This window comes from Sus scrofa, chromosome 6 (assembly GCF_054392235.1).
Source record: "Sus scrofa isolate SSC_HxYL_T2T_F1_AM1 chromosome 6, Sscrofa_HxYL_maternal_Yorkshire_Landrace_v2.0, whole genome shotgun sequence".
NCBI lineage: Eukaryota > Metazoa > Chordata > Mammalia > Artiodactyla > Suidae > Sus > Sus scrofa.
This window is the reverse complement of record NC_139388.1, coordinates 160,335,065-160,351,097: the sequence shown is the minus strand read 5'-3', so window position 1 is coordinate 160,351,097 and position 16,033 is coordinate 160,335,065. Positions and strand designations below refer to the sequence as shown.

General features: G+C 43.8%; 1 long non-coding RNA gene across 11 annotated transcripts in view; it reads right to left on the bottom strand.

Annotated features, from left to right (window-relative positions):
- The window catches only part of LOC102158676 (uncharacterized), a 434,799-nt gene extending 426,977 nt beyond the window's left edge, over nt 1–7,822 (bottom strand). For all 11 annotated transcript variants that reach the window (XR_014808243.1, XR_014808246.1, XR_014808244.1 and 8 more), the window contains exon 1: nt 7,750–7,822. This is a non-coding gene — a long non-coding RNA (uncharacterized LOC102158676). The remainder of the gene's footprint in view (nt 1–7,749) is intronic.
- Between the last annotated feature and the right edge of the window lie 8,211 nt (nt 7,823–16,033).

Sequence of the window (16,033 nt, the reverse complement as noted above, 5' to 3'; positions counted from 1 at the left end):
TCTTCAGTCCTCTGGGTCCTGTGACTCTTGAACGTGGTGGGAAAAAAAGTCTAAATGTCTAAAAGAAACTGAAACAAGAGAAAGAAAATGAAAGAAGAGGAAAGAAGAAAGGAAAAAATCGTTGGTTTTCACTTCGAAGTACCACGTTCTAGACCAGGTCTCTTTACTGACTCATTCTAGGAGTGAGTAAAAAAAAAGGGGGGAGGCGGGGAGGATGGAAGTTCCTTCTGGAACTAGGAAGACAGATATTATCTTCTTTCAAACAAGAGGAAACTAAGGTCAAGAGACAATGCCTTGCCCAAAGCAACAAACACAGTCACAACAAGCAGAACCAGGACTGAAAGCCAGCCGTGTATGACTGCACAGCTCAGTCTCCTTTAGGACAGCCCAGTCCCCGGGTCAGAGGCCACTTCGCCTTCCAAAGGATAGTCTAAGTGGTTCGGTATGAAGGGCCAGGATGTCATGAGACTAGGACTAAAAAGCACATCGAGGAGTTCCCGTCGTGGCTCAGTGGTTAACGAATCCGACTAGGAACCATGAGGTTGCAGGTTCGATCCCTGGCCTCGCTCAGGGGATTAAGGACCCAGCGTTGCCATGAGCTGTGGTGTAGGCTGCAGACGCAGCTCAGATCGGGCGTTGCTGTAGTTCTGGTGTAGGCCGGAGGCTACCAGCTCTGATTAGACACTGAGACTGGGAACCTCCACGTGCCACAGGTATGGCCCTGAAAAAGACCAAAAAAAAAAAAAAAAAAAGAGCTCTTTCCGGTGTCCTGTAAATCCCACCACTCCTGTGATTATCTTCATAAGATTAACCTCCCCCTGTGCTATTGATCAAATTAACCTTGAGTGGGTCACCTAACCTCTCCACACACCCCCCCACACCTTCTACCACCCTACCCCGGAGCCCATCATTCCCTTATCTGTAAAATGGGTCCATAACATCATAACATCTTTATCATTTGATGAAAGAAACTGGATTTAGTAAAGTCTTGAGGTCCTTCAGGTTGAAGTTTTTAAGATTCTACTCATATCACAGAATTTCACACCTAGACAAAAACAGTAAAAATCCATGTGTCTCAAATTTGAGAAATGGTTAGGCTCTTGGCAGAGATTTCCATGTGGCCCATTTATCTGTAGTCTCCTTTTGCACAATGATAGAATTTTTAGTTGTTCACAAGACTGCCCAGCTAAAGAGATTTCTTGGCCTCCCTTGAAGGTAGGCCATATGATAAAATTACAGGCAGTGGGAGGTGAAAAAAAAGTAATGTGTGCAATGTCTATCCTTAAAAAATAAATAAATAAATAAAAATAAAGGTAGGCTCTCCCCTTTCCTCCTTCCTGTTGGATGGAATGCACACTTGATGGCAGGAAATGGGGCTGTCATTTTTTTTTGTCTTTTTTTGCCATTTCTTGGGCCACTCCTGCGGCATGTGGAGGTTCCCAGGCTAGGGGTCTAATCGGAGCTGTAGACACCGGCCTACGCCAGAGCCACAGCAACACAGGATCCGAGCCGTGTCTGCAACCTATACCACAGCTCACGGCAACACCGGATCCTTTAACCCACTGAGCAAGGCCAGGGATCGAACCCGCAACCTCATGGTTCCTAGTTGGATTCGCTAACCACTGAGCCACGACGGGAACTCCGGGGCTGTCATTTTGATCACAGGATGGACGGCATAAGTCGAGGGCCATAGAGCAACATGATGGAAACAGCTGAGGTCCTGATGCTCAAAGAGACATCATTCTAGCCCTGGACCACCTACCTGGACTTCATATATGACAGAGAAGTCAATTCCTATCTTGTTTATGATACTATCTTCTAACAAATACATCCCTTTTAAAGAAAAAAAAAATCACAGATTTGTCCAATTTGGGAAACACATCACATGGAAATGAAATGGGAAACACTTTAGACATGTTCATGGAGCTGCCACAGTCACAAACAGAAAGTCAAACAAGGCTCCTGAAATCCCCTATCTATACAAGGAAATGGAGGTGGGGGGAGGGTTATCTAGGAATCCAGATTATGTTTATATAATGGGGAGAGGGTTGGATAACCATTTCAATGTATGCATAAAATTGTAAACATTACCACAAAACTTCAATTGCCTTCACCCCTACCCTGAGCCCAGGGGCCAGAGGAGCCCAATTAAAGGAAAAATGATGGAATTCAACTATTTTCAAGCCAAATTCCACTATAATTCCAGGGCAATATCTGGTAGCGGTGCAAATACAAGGAGGATGAGGTGGGACAAGGTGAGGTCAAGATCAGCAGATCTCCAGACCCCACACTGGCCTCAACCGCAGCACCTCTGTTTCACACACTAAGATGAAATACCAAAGAGTTTAAATGACTCTATCATTCATGTTTGAATGAGCCCAACTTCCTGAAAATAGAGGAAGGAACTAGTACCCAGAAAAGGGAATTGACCTGCCTAGAGCACACAGTGAGAGAGAGGACAGGGTCCCAAGGCCTAGGAAATCAGCCTTTTTTACCAAATCTGATCTATTCACTAATTAGGCCAGACACAGCTTCCAGCCTGGGCACAAGCCTCTCTTAACCCAGAGACAGAGCTTCCCTCTTGTTTATTAGGCGACTCTCTCATCTGCACTGGCGCTTCAGCCAGAAGAGGAAGGAACGTGGTCACAGCAGGTACTCGTGGGCTGAGGATGAGCCACACTGAATTCCTATACAGGCCACAGCCTACCCAGCTGACCAGAGAGGGCTGGGTTTTCCCTGGTCAGGATGGGCCTGGAGAGCAGGGAAGCATCACGTTTCCTGTAGCATCACCATCATGATGAAAGTTCCCTTCTTCCCAGAAGGTAGGATCAGGTAGGCACTTGGTATCAGAAGCAGGCCCCCAAATTCCTGGGCAGCAGTGTTAGTCCTTCAGATGAAGACTTAAAAGTGATTATTCACTGAAATGATCCAGAAGTTCCCAGTTCTCAAAGGCCTTTTACACACCGCAAGAGGGGAGCTGGAAGAGAAATCAATATGGCCTCGGGATGCCATCAGAGACGCCGGAATTCCCGCCAGGATCTCACCAGCATGTGATCTTCCTCCAGGGCAAAGGATTGGGTTGATTTTGTTTCCTATTTCCCTTGTCTTTACAACACTATGCTCAGACTGAGGTCCACTATTTGCCTCCTAAGTGGAGAGGCAGCCTCTGCCAAGCTTCCCAACTCACTCTTTCTCTAATTCCCCCCTATGAATACACCATCCACTCTCCCGTTCAGTCACACTGAACCACAGGCAGGTCCTCCAGCGGAGGCCACTCTCTCAAGCCTGCAGGGTTGACACATGCTCCTTCCTCAGCCTGAAACGGCCTCTGCCACCTCCCCTTGGACCAGACCTTTCTATCTCAGTCTTGACACTCAGGGCTGCTGCCTTCAGAGAAGGAAGCAGTTCACCAGGCGAGAGGGATCAGCCCAGGAGGTGCCTGGGGGCACGGAGATCTGCCTAGACTCTGCTTGCCAAGCTGCGCACCCTGCTAGGGTGTCCAGAAAAGGAGGCACCTTTTGCAAATTTTCACACAGCTTCTTCTGTAAGGGCTGCGTCCCGTTGCCCTCAGCCTTTCCCATACCCTAGAGTAGCTTAGAATCCAATGACAATCGCTGACCTTGGCCATTTCCCCTGAGAGGCTATGAGGTCTCCCACTGCAGGGGCTGTGTTGTTAGAAGTGGCCTCAATGAAACTAGAACACACCCTCACACCATGCACAAAAATAAACTCCAAATGGCTGAAAGACTTAAATATACGACAGGACACCATCAAACTCCTAGAAGAAAACATAGGCAAAACACTCTCTGACATCAACATCATGAATATTTTCTAAGGTCACTCTCCCAAAGCAATAGAAATTAGAGCAAAAATAAGCCCATGGGACCTCATCAAACTGAAAAGCTTTTGCACAGCAAAGGAAACCCAAAAGAAAACAAAAAGACAACTTACAGAATGGGAGAAAATAGTTTCAAATGAGGCAACCGACAAGGGCTTAATCTCTAGAATATATAAACAACTTATACAACCCAACAGCAAAAAAGCCAGTCAATCAATGGAAAAATGGGCAAAGGACCTGAATAGACTGTTCTCCAAAGAAGATATACAGATGGCCAGCAACCACATGAAAAAATGCTCAACATCACTGATTATAAGAGAAATGCAAATCAAAACTACCATGAGATACCACCTCACACCAGTCAGAATGGCCATCATTCATAAATCCACAAATAACAAGTGCTGGAGGGGCTGTGGAGAAAAGGGAACCCTCCTGCACTGTTGGTGGGAATGTAAACTGGTACAGCCACTATGGAGAACAGTTTGGAGATACCTTAGAAATCTATACATAGACCTTCCATATGACCCCGCAATCCCACTCTTGGGCATCTATCCGGACAAAACTCTACTTAAAAGAGGCACGTGCACCCACATGTTCATTGCAGCACTATTCACAATAGCCAGGACATGGAAACAACCCAAATGTCCATCGACAGATGATTGGATTCGGAAGAGGTGGTATATATACACAATGGAATACTACTCAGCCATAAAAAAGAACAACATAATGCCATTCGCAGCAACATGGATGGAACTATAGAATCTCATACTGAGTGAAATGAGCCAGAAAGACAAAGACAAATACCATATGATATCACTTATAACTGGAATCTAATATCCAGCACAAATGAACATCTCCTCAGAAAAGAAAATCATGGACTTTGAGAAAAGACTTGTGGCTGCCTGATGAGAAGGGGAGGGAGTGGGCGGGATCGGGAGCTTGGGCTTATCAGACACAACTTAGAATAGATTTACAAGGAGATCCTGCTGAATAGCATTGAGAACTTTGTCTAGATACTCATGTTGCAACAGAACAAAAGGTGGGGAAAAACTGTAATTGCAATGTATACATGTAAGGATAACTTGATCCCCTTGCTGTATAGTGGGAAAATAAAAAAAAAAAAAAAAAGTGGCCTCAACCGTTAAAACAGTGCCAGGGCCACAGTAGCGCTTCAAGGAATGTGTATTAGATGACCGAATAAGTGCATGAATAATGATGGGCTGAGAGAAGTGAACTGCCTTTTCCAGGATCACACAGCCAGTCACTGGCAGAGCCGGCTCAAGCCCCCAACCCCCATCCCCAGACCTCCTGGGATCTGCTCCAGAGCTTCCTTCTGAGGTGGAAACTCTCCTTCCAAACATTGCTTCTGGAAGCCGAGCCCTCAGAGACACCTTATTTAGCAGTGAAGACAAGCCAGATGAATCTAATTAATTTTGAGCACTCTCATGTATCTTATTCTCTCCGTTTGTGAGGGGTTACTGGTGAACAAAAATATTTGGGGAGACTCATTCTTCCACCCTCCAATTCATAATTCTGCCTACTCATCATTCTTCATCCAGATTTAAGAGGTGCTAACTCAGTTCAAGCAGACCCCAGGCCTCCAAGCGCTGGCCGTCCCGACCAGGCTTTGCCCCTGGATGCCTCTCCTGCAAACAAACCTAAACCAAAGGGGCTTGATCAAGTGGCTTCTCCAAAGGGCCTCAGCACTAAAAGCATCTCACACTTTGGACTTTTAGGGATAATATGATCCGGACCTCCTGATGACAAAGCTGTGCAGGAGAAAATGAGGAGGAATCCAGAAAACCAACACATTGGCAGCCAAGAAATGGAAGACCCTGCCCTGTTCATCCTGTTCAGATAGCTGATTCCTCGATGGAAAAGTGAGACTTGACAAAAGGACTAGAACCACTTTGCCTGGAGAGGACAAAATTCCCAAGGCAGAGCAGTCTGGAAGGTATGAAAAATGATCAAGAGGTGAGGGCCTTTGATTGCTTTGCTGTGCCAGAACTAGAGAGAACCCAGGCATGGTCTCCAACGCTGCTTCCACCACTTTACTGCTCTGTGACTTTGGGCAAGTCACTGAATGTCTCTGAGCCTCAGTTTCCTCATCTGAATAAGGGAGGCAAAAATATATATGTTGAAAGGGTTTTTTTGGACACACTCTTCTTATCTGCTTATCATTGCTAGAACCCAGAGGAAAGAGCCTGGGCTCCAGGCACGGATTTGCAGTGTGATTCTGATTAAGTTCCTTCTCTTGATTTCAATTTTCTCCATCTATCTCCTGGAGTTGTCCCAAGGACTAACAGACGAGAATGTATATAAAGTACTTGCTGAGTAAGTGCTGGGCCAGTGTGTACCACTCTTACATTATGTCTGACTAATAAAGATAGACCACAGATTAAAGGGCAAAGTACCCAGCTTCCAGCCCCAGTTTTGTCACTCTTGCGATCTTAAAGAATTAAATACCCTCTCTGGGGCCTCCATTTATTTCCTCATTAAAAGGAAGGGGCAGGGGCTCCCTAAGGGCCTTTCCTCATTACACTCTGAGTGTCAGAATCTCTGCCCCTTTGAACCTTCAGCTCCCTGGTCCTGAAAAGTCTATGTCTGCCTGGAGGACTCCCTGCTCACCCCGGAGGGCCAGGTTAAATGAACTTCCCCTGGGGATACTTCCTGGAATGATACAGAAACAAGCCAACAATAAGCCTTGGCGCTAAAAGCAGTCACCTGGACTCAACACTTTCAGCTTCACCTAGTTCTCCCCACCCAGCAAACCCAGTACCCCTTGAGGGCATGGCTCCAGGGGGAGTAATAGTTTGAACCTGGGCTTTGAAAGCAGATCCCGGCCCAAGGAAGCCTGTTCAGCCTATTCAGGTGATGCTGGCAAGTCCCTTCAACTCTCCAAGACTCAACTGCCTTACCTAAAAAATGGGAGACAAAGGTCGACATTGGTTGTGAAGGTTCCATGTTCAATTCAACAGCCAAAAGCTGCAACATGAGAATTAGAGGCAGTCGCTGCAAAGGTCTGGTAGTTGCCTTTCTCGGAAACGTCCCCAGGGTGGGGCACAAAGGAAGCATGAGATAAAGTGTTGGTGGACGATAGAGCTGCTTGGAAATACAAACTTTCCAGCCTTAAGGTCTCCAAGATGGATAAACCGCCATCGCAGAGTAATGTTCAACCACCCATCCGACCCCGTGCCTTTCAAAATGAGGACTGGCTGGGGGCCCTGGGCTGCTCCCATTGGGCGCGTGCCTGCCAGGCCATCCCACCCGAGGAAGTCGCGGGGGTGGAGGGAGAGAAAAAAGCCAAACAAAACCTTTTGCTGTGATCTCACCGCAAACACCCTCCCAGATAAATGCCGAGCTACCAAAGCATCTGCACTGTATGCTAAAGCATCTGGCTGGGGCTCCCCACAGTCCCGACCCGGACGCCCGCTTCGCGGACCCGGGAACAAGTGAAGGACGCGAGCGCGTTCGGCCTGGAGCTGCGGTCCGCCAGCCCTCCGAGCCCTTCACCACCCGCGACAGGCCCCGCCCCCGCTCGCGGGCCAACCAATCAGCGCTTCCTTCTCCCCCAGACCCTGAAGGGACCGCAGGGACCCGTAGACTCTGGAGGAAAGCCTGGGACCAAAACAAACGGGAGAATTCCAAGGAAAGGCACAAAGCGGAGCACGCGGGCAACACAAGCAACGGTGAAAGAAGCCGTAACTGACTTCCTCTGAGAAGCTAGAAGATATTCCACCAGTGAAAACGACGGCAGAAGGAAAGAACAGGAGGAGAATCGGAGATAAAGGAAGGGCACTTTGAAAAAATAAATATGCCGGCTGAAATTTTAAAAAGAAAGTCACCCCCCCCACACACACACACACACACACCCGAGGGATTTAATAATTCTTTGATTCCATCAGCCTTACCTCTTGCCGTCCCTGCCCTCCTTCCGCACCTTCAATCTAGGCTCCATCATTTTAGTGGCTCCGCCTCAACCCCGTTGCACCCGCGCCCATCCGCATGCGCCCCCGCCTAACCGCCAAGCTGGTTGAATGCAATTTTGCTGCCCGCCCTCACCTGCGCCCACCCGGCGGCACGAGGCGGCAGGAGCACACCCCTGGGGGCGGGGGGGGGGGCCTCCTTCAACAAATTCCTGAAACCAAGCCCTAGTCCTGCTACACTTCTCAAGTGAATTCCATGCCACTCCTCTAAATGACCGTCTTCTCTCCCGTCAGCCCGAACACCTCCGCTTCCTCACAGCTGCTAATCATGCTCCGATTTTATTGAGGAAATAATCTCAATCAGAGCCAAATGTCCTCCGGCCACCACCCCTCCCAAACATGGATTTCTGCGCTTGCCCTTCGCCCAATCTCTCTGCCCTCCCTCAAGCCTGCCACGTCTGTATCTCCCATGAGATTGTAAACCTGTTTGCGAAGAAGCAAGTTAAGATTTAATTCTGCATCCCCAGCGCTTTAACAAGGTACCTGGCACACAGAAATCTTCAGTAGCTGTTTTTTAATTGTTACTCGTAAAGCCGGGAAATCCTTTATTCAAAATTATTCGAATAATTCAAATTCAAAATAATTCAAAAATTACTGCTTGTGCACTCTATTTCAGGCTCTGTTCTAGGAGATGAGACTATCATAAAGAACAAGGCTAGCTTGGTCCATGCTCTCATGACACATTCTGGTTAGTGTGTGAGGGAACTGACAGGAAGTAAAAAACTGTAAAAGAAAACAGCAGAAAGCAGTTAAAATAGAGTGCTGGAGTATCAAGAGCCTGGGTGTATACTGATTTATCCTGGAGGGTCAGGGAAGACCTCTCTGCAGGAGTGTTAGTGGAGCAGAGAGCTGAATGACAAGAAGGAGCCCAGCAAGGGAAGGTCAGCAGGAAGAGCCTTGTAGGCTGAAGGAACAGAGGCTGCGGTGGTCCTGAGGCAGGAAATGTCTACTGATGCGGGTTAAACCCGTATTATTCTTAGCTTAGAGATAAGACCACCAAATTAAAGAGAGATACAATGATTTGTCCACCTCTCACAGAAGTGGTAGCTAGACTGGGAGTTGAGCGCAGTCAGAAGGTTATCATATTTAAGAGGTTTGCAGGCATTTAGGAAAGCCTCTAAGCCATAGAAAAGACATAGCATGACTGAACTTGATCCAAAATAAGGCCACACTTCTCATTCCATGCTCCCCCATTGGCCATCTATCTCATCCATTTCTCGTGTCTCTCTCCACCTCCATCAGCCACGTCTAAGTTGTTGACTCCTCAAAATGTCTCTTCTGAGCTAGAGCTTCTAGCCCCCAGCTGAAATGCAAGCTCTACTTTGTTTTGCACATTGCTGTCCAAACCAAAGAATTGTCTGGCACAGAGTGGTGCTCAGTAAACTTTTGCTGAATGAATGAATGACCAAATGAACTGCAGCCCTATTTATCCAACTATTTACTGGACACGTCCATCTCGACATCTCACAAACACCTGAAGTTCAGCATATGCCAAACAGCTCTCATCTCTACTATTCTCCTCCAAATGTCCTTTCCCTATTTTCCTCTCTCTCTGAGATCAGTACACACTCATTTGATTGCCCAAGGCAGAAACCTGAGCACCATGTATCATTTCTCCTCTCTGCTTTCATCTATATCTAATAATTAATGAAGTCTTCTCAGTTCTAACTTTTTATATTTCTAGACTCTGGCCCTGCTTCTACATCCCTTCTGGGAATGCCTTGGCTAAAATTTTATCACTTCTCTCCTGGATTATTTCAATAGTCAACTAATTGTCCCATTTCATGCTATCTCTCCTATATAAACCCTTGTTTTGTATGTATATCAAATTCTGATAATTAAAAAATATTTAAAAATATGTAAAAGCTACATATTCATTCTAAAGATATGCAAAAACTTGAAAAAGAGAACAGAAATCACCAATAATTCTACTACACGGAGATAACTATAGTTATTTTGGGTTTGGGTACAGCTCCTCCCCATAGTTTTGCTGTGCACATATTTATTTATTCATCTATTTGTTTATTTTAAATCAAAACCAGAATCATTGTATTTAAGCTTTGAATTCTTATTTTTGGGTTGGTGTTTTATTACGAATGCCTTCCTATACTTTGAAATATTGTCAAATGTATTTTAATGCTTTAAAATATTTCATCAATTTGATGTATCATAGTTTATTTAATCATGTTCCAGTTATTCAACATTTAGATTGTTTCCAATTGCATTATTATAAAACAGCATATCCCTGCATGTGAATTTTTGTCTTTATTTCTGATTATTTCCTTATGACAAATTCCTAGAAGTAAATTATTAGATCAAATTATATGGCTGTGCTTCAGACTCTTAGCACTTTTGTCAAGTTGCCTCAGATAAACTTTTACAAAATGCAAATCTCATCATGTTATTTATTCTGTTCTGAAAATCTCGGAAAATGGAGCTCAGATGCTAGCTAGGTCAGTCTTCTTAGGTAGGTATTCAAGACTACTTGATTTAAGGAGTTCCCGTTGTGGCTCAGTGGTTAACAAATCCGACTAGGAACCATGAGGTTGCCGGTTTGATCCCTGGCCTCGCTCAGTGGGTTAAGGATCCAGCGTTGCCATGAGCTGTGGTGTAGGTTGCAGACACAGCTCATTTCCCGAATTGCTGTGGCTGTGGCATAGGCCGGCAGTGGTAGCTCCTATTCTACCCCTAGCCTGGGAACCTCCATATGCTGCAGCTGCATCCCTAAAAAGCAAAAAAAAAAAAAAAAAAAGCTACTTGATTTGGCCTCTGACTTCATCTGCCACTGCTTCCTCAAATGACCCCTTTCATTGAACCATCGCATCTACCACCTCCTACATATTGCTTCAAAATTTAGCCTTAAGCATCATCTTTATAAAATAGAAGATATCAGAGTTCTCTTGTGGTGCAGCAGGTTAAGAATCCGACATTGTCACAGCAGCAGCCGCTGTGACTCAGGTTTGATCTATGGCCTGGGAACTTCCACATGAGGCAGGCACATCCAGGAAAACAACAAAAAAAAGATAGCAAATAACTTCCATTTAAATGCTTGCAGTGAATCAGGCTCTATGATAAAAACTCATTTCATTAATCATCACAACCATTGTGCATAAATATGTTATCTCCAACAGCCAACTGAAGAAACAGGCTCCTTAAATGAGGGGCTTAGATGGCAGAGTGGAGATTTAAAGCCAAGTCTATCTGACTTTGAGCCAGGTTCTTTATTAATATATGTATGATTTGCTTCCTCTCTGCTCTTCCTGTCATTTAGAGTCCTCTTCTGTGGCTTTCCATAGTATTCTGGGCCTACCTTTGTCTTTCTGTCTGTCCACACGCAAGTCTCTCTCATTAGACTGTAAATGCCTTGAGGACAGGAACTACGTCTAATTCACAGTGTAGGAGCTCCGTGAATAGTCACTGGATGAAAGCGGAATGAATAAACAAACACTGTTTGTCCTCTTACCACGCTGACCTCAGTTTTCCTTAATTTTCTTTGCTGTCACTGATGATGACTTTATGAGCTTGTCTCCTCGGGGGATCAGCACTCATTTCCTCTGATGTCTTGATTCATGCTGGGGTCCTCCAACTGAGCAGAGATGACGTCATGGTCATGCACCTCCTCTGCCAGTAAAGGTGGACCCCCAGACAGCCTCCCATGAATCGAGCAGAAAGAGAAAGATGTAGAGTGGGCATGCTGGTAGGGAGTTTCTGTTTGTCCGCACATGCCAGAGTAATGAGAGGAAAGGAAACACAGAAATAGAAGGCAGAGCCTTAATGGGATGGAAAGAGGCCCATGGGTGAGGCAGGAACTGGCCTTAAAGGATTAAAAATGCAAATGAAAAGTGAAAACTTGGCCCATAGCTTCAGTTGGGATTAAAGCCATCAGGTCCACAGGAATCACTAACCACGGAGGCTGTCCACTGATGTAAAAACTCATCCCACCTCCTCCCTCAACACGCAGAACCCAAGCGCAGCGTGGTGTTTACTTACGCACAATGGATTCCACCCCCGGGGCAGACACCTTCCGTAGGGCGAGTTTCTGAGAGCCGCTTGGACCACATATTCCACAGTTTGGTCACCAAAGTGGCAATTATCCTTTATTTCCCCTCTCCACTGTCACCACAAACATCATAGCATCCCCACAAATGCCACCTAACAGTATGTGTCACCCACTCAGAAAAGGCAGAGCAAACGTGTGTACATGCATATACTTGGACCCCTCCAGCCCCTGCCCACACAAATACACACATTTGAATGCATATCCAGAGATACACAATCATATATTTGCAAATACATATACATACTTGTGTATATAAGTAACACACACACACATGTATTTCCACATACATATCTTAAAGGAGGAACTAGTCTAGTCACCTATTCAATCAAAAATACTTATCGCAAGAGTTCCCTTGCGGTTCAGTGGGTTAAGGATATGGTGTTGTCATTGCTGGGGCTCTGGTTATAGCTGTGGTATGGGTTTGATCCCTGGCCTGGGAACTTCCACATACCCTGGATGAGGCCAAAAAAATAAAAATTTATCAAGTACTTACTCTGTGCTAGCCACTGTACTCCATCCTAAGGACAAAATGAGGGATAAGTCATTGTCATTGCCTACAAAGAGTCCACAGAGAATAGATAAGATAGACATCTAGTCAATTGCAGAGCAAGAAAACAGCAGAAGGCTAGCTAAGCCATCCAACATAACCTCTGGGCTCAGAGTTTTCCTAGAGAACGTAAGACAGATTTGACCCTTGGCAATGACTAGGAAGAAGTAGCTACATCTGAAAAGCAAAGTGATATGAGTTTGCAATAATTTTAAGCAGTTCAGCATAGCTGGATTTTAGAGGACAAGAGGAAAGGTAGGTGTATCAAAAGAAATAGGGGTAAATGGATAGGGAAATCGCAAATTGTGAAAGGAGTCCCATGATGATATTCCAAATCTAGCAACATAGCAGACTTCATTAATGAAGAACTAACTCCTCCAGAAAAAACACAGAAATACTGAAGAAAATGTAACAGCTCCCTGATCTGAATACAGCTCCCTTTCCCCCATTTGGACATGGACCAAATCAAAAGGCATTCCAAAGATACATGCCGCCGCATGTTCATTGCAGCACTATTCACAAGAGTCAAGCTATGGAAACAACCTAAGTGTCCATTAACAGATGAATGGATTAAGAAGAAGTGGTACATATACATGATGGAATACTACTCAGCCATAAAAAAGAACAAAATAATGCTATTTACAGCAGTATAGTTGGAACTAGATAGTGTCATACTAAGTGAAGCAAGTCAGAAAGAGAAAGACAAATACAGTATGATTTCACTTATATGTGGAATCTAAAACATGGCACAAATGAACCTATCTACAGAAAAGAAACAAACTCAAGGACATGGAGAACAGACTTGTGGTTGCCAAGGGGGAAGGGGAAGGAGTGGGTTGGACTGGGAGTTCGGGGTTAGTAGATGTAAACCATTGCATTTGGAGTGGATAAGCAATGAATTCCTGCCGTATAGCACAGGAAACTATATCCATTCACTTGTGATGGAACGTGATGGAGGATAATATGAGAAAAACAATGTATATGTATATATATATGTATAACTGGGTCACTTTTTTGTACAGCAGAAACTGACAGAATTTGTAAATAAACTATAGTAAAAATGTTTTTAAAATAAAATAAAATGGATAAGCAATGAGGTCCTACCATATAGCACAGGGAACTATATCCAAGCTCTTGAGATAGAACATGGTAGAAGATAATATGAGAAAAAAAATGTGTGTATATGTATGACCGGGTCACTTTACTTTCAGCAGAAATTGGCACAACATTGTAAACCAACTACATTTTAGTTTTTTTTTAAAAAAGGAGCACCATGTATCCAAAATTAAAGGAAATTATAAAACAAAGTTAACACCTTCTGGCTGAAGTTGAACTTGGAGAGGTATGTAGAGGCAAAATCACAGTCTTGTATATCCATCTAATAAGACTGAACTCTCTTCTGAAATCCTTCCTTAGAGAGTTGAAACAGAGAATAACATAATTAGATTTGCATAGGCTGGGACCTATGGACCCCTGGGGTTCCTTCTTGGTAGAAGTGAACACAAAGCTGCCTTTTAGAGACCAGGGTGCATGGAACTCCCACAGAAAACACAAACTCTGCTATAGATAAGCTCACAATAAAAACTTATAAACCACACAAGTTCAGCCTATTTAATATGCAAAATGAAAATTAAAATTCAAAGGGATTTTACTTATTCATATTTACCAGATTGCTAAAACGTAAAAGTCTAACAATACCAATTGTTCAGGATGGAAATCAATTGGAAATCTCCTATGCTGCTAATAATAAAAGCACACATTTGATACTACTACTTCTGAGAGCATTTTGGCAATAATATCTATTAAAGTGGAGGTGTTTATTCTCTATCATCTAGAGAGTCCAATTCTTTGTATATTGACACTGAAAGGAGAAATACATAAAGGAGTCCCTGTCTGCCTTGCCTGTAACAACAAAAGACTGAAAACAAACTAAATGTCCATCAACTTTATAATGAATTAATAAGATATGGTTTACCCCTGTAGTGTTCTTACCGAGTGTTAAATGAACGTTGTTGAGCTGTGTGCCATCATGTTGAAATCACAAAATCACAATGTCGAGTAATTAGAGCAGATTATAAAAAAACACACTACTTCGATCCTATTTGCATATAGACATATTTAAAACATAAAACTAGAGCTCATGGATGCATACATATGTTGGGTCAAGTAAGAACACCTGATTTGAGAGGATACCCATCAAATTCAGGGTCATAGTTACCGGGGGCGGGGGGAGGGGGAGGAGACTATGTGGAATGGAAGGACATGGGCTTAAATTGTGTCTTAACAGCTTATTTTTTAATGGCAATATTTGGAATGAATAAGTCAGTACGCTGATCTCTTACAGCTGAGTGGTAAACACATGTCTCATGTGATTCTCTGTATTTTATTACATTTTTGAAATAAATTCACATTGAAGAAGAGGAATAAATACTACGTGAAGGATTTTATTCCCTGAGCAAGTGAGTGACGTGGTCTAATTTGTGTTTGGAAAGCTCCCTTTGTCCCTTGTGTGGAGGACTTCTTACCAAAAGGTAGACAAGGAGGCAGTGATAGCTGGTAAAGAGGCTATTGCAATTGGTTAAGAACGAGTTAATGAGGCTTCATGTAAATAAAGGGAACAAAGGGAAGGAATGAGTTTAAGTGCTATTTAGGAAGTAAAAATTGCCAATATATTGTCAAACTATCATTTTCTTATTCCTTTAGTATTGAATTTGTTTTATTATACACTTCCCCATTTTCCCTGTTTTTTTCAGGTGCAGGTGGTGCTAGACCTGATCCCTTCAGGGCACTGGGTCAACTGTTCTGTGAGGTTCTGGTTTTTTCCTTCTGTCTGGCAAGGTGGCTGCCATGGCCCCAAACCTCACAGCCACAAAGACAATATTGAAGGAAGGAAGCAGCAATTACCAGGCTAACGAGACATCTCAAGTGCTTTCCTGTTTTCTTAAGTCCGTAGAACAGGATCAGCTGCATGGAGGCTGGGAAAGACAGTGATCCCCTTTTTTCAGAATCTGTGATGGAAAATGGGTAAAGGAGAAGAAGATTGGGCAGCATTATGACAGTCAAATAATTTCCTTGGTTTCCCACCAGGCCAATTCAATGCTAGGAATTAAGTAGGACAAATATTTATTTTGGTTCAAGTGAATTTTTCTAAGGTATAATCATCGCTCTGGAATTTTCTGTTCTTACTTGACGTGTATTGTTTTTGCTTGCTTGTCTGGGTTTTTTTTCTTTTTCTTTTTTCTTTCAGTTTTATTGAGATATAATTGATATATTGGCACTGTATAAGTTTAAGGGGTAGAGTATAATGATTCGACATGTATACTGTGAAATGGACACCACCATAGTACATTGCTTAACATCCAAAAAATTATCATCTCTTGTAATACCAACCAAAAAAAAGATAAGGAAAATTACATTTTCCGTATGATGAGAACTCTAAGGATTGACTCTCTTAACTTTCAAATACACCACACAGCGGTGTTAACTACAGTCACGTTGTGCATTACACCCTTAGTACTTATTTACCTGGTGACTGGAAGTCTGCACCTATTCCCAACCTTCATCCAATCCCACCTGCCCTCATCTCCTGCCTCTGGTAACCA